General features: G+C 36.4%; 1 pseudogene; it reads left to right on the top strand.

Moving 5' to 3' along the window:
* The first annotated feature begins 298 nt into the window (after nucleotides 1–298).
* Nucleotides 299–615, top strand: LOC130027651 (60S ribosomal protein L35a-like; annotated as a pseudogene).
* The last annotated feature ends 276 nt before the right edge of the window (nucleotides 616–891 follow it).

Genomic DNA, 891 nt, shown 5'->3' on the forward strand with positions numbered 1-891 from the left:
CAATATCTGTGAAATAAAAAAGAAAAATAAGTCACCAATTTATTTTCTGGAGAGTTTTCAGACACTCCAAATTCCTCAGCATTTTTTTCAGTCTTAATCACCCATACACCTAGAAAAATCTGTTTTTTAAAGTACTACTTGGTCATCTGAGAGACAAATAACTAACTGTGGGCTTAAGTGAGAGGGAATTGGATATTCACTGTCAGATTTTGGGTAGAGATCTTGGCACGTTTAAACAACCAATGGCTTATAGAAATGAACAAGATTTTTTGTGATCATAATATATTTTGTATGTCCTATGCTGAGGTCTAAAAGCATTTTTGCTGGTGATAAATGGGGTCTCCAGAACCAGAGGGAGCACACAGTTCTTCTTAAAATCAAAGGCGTTTATGCTCAGGGTGAAACTGAATTCTATCAGAGCAAGAGATATGCTTACGTATACAAAGCAAAGAACAACACAGTGACTTCTGGTGGCAAATCTAACAAAGCCAGAGTGATCTGGGGAAAGCTGACCCACACCCATGGAAATAGTGGCATGGTTCAAGTTAAATTCCAAAGTAACCTTCCTGCTAAGGTCACAGAATTTGTGTGATGCAGTACCCCTTAAGGATATAAACTTACTGAAAAATAAATAAATAAAGTGTAGATTTCTTTTGTCTTTTAAAAAATAATGAAACAAATCCAAACATGAAAGCTTCTAACTATCTCACAGTGATTCAATAAAATTTAAAAGAAAATAATGAAATAAAGTAGCACTTACTTGGTGATCACGACGATCACGACCACCCTGTTGTTCGTCGATTGCCTCGAGCAGGTGCCAGTAACGTCTTCTTCGTCCTAGCCCTGAGATTTTTTTTTTTAAAGTGCCATATTCAAGGCTTTTTCAGGGTT

The sequence above is a fragment of the Sorex fumeus genome, unplaced genomic scaffold (assembly GCF_029834395.1).
Source record: "Sorex fumeus unplaced genomic scaffold, SorFum_2.1 ptg000037l, whole genome shotgun sequence".
Lineage (NCBI taxonomy): Eukaryota > Metazoa > Chordata > Mammalia > Eulipotyphla > Soricidae > Sorex > Sorex fumeus.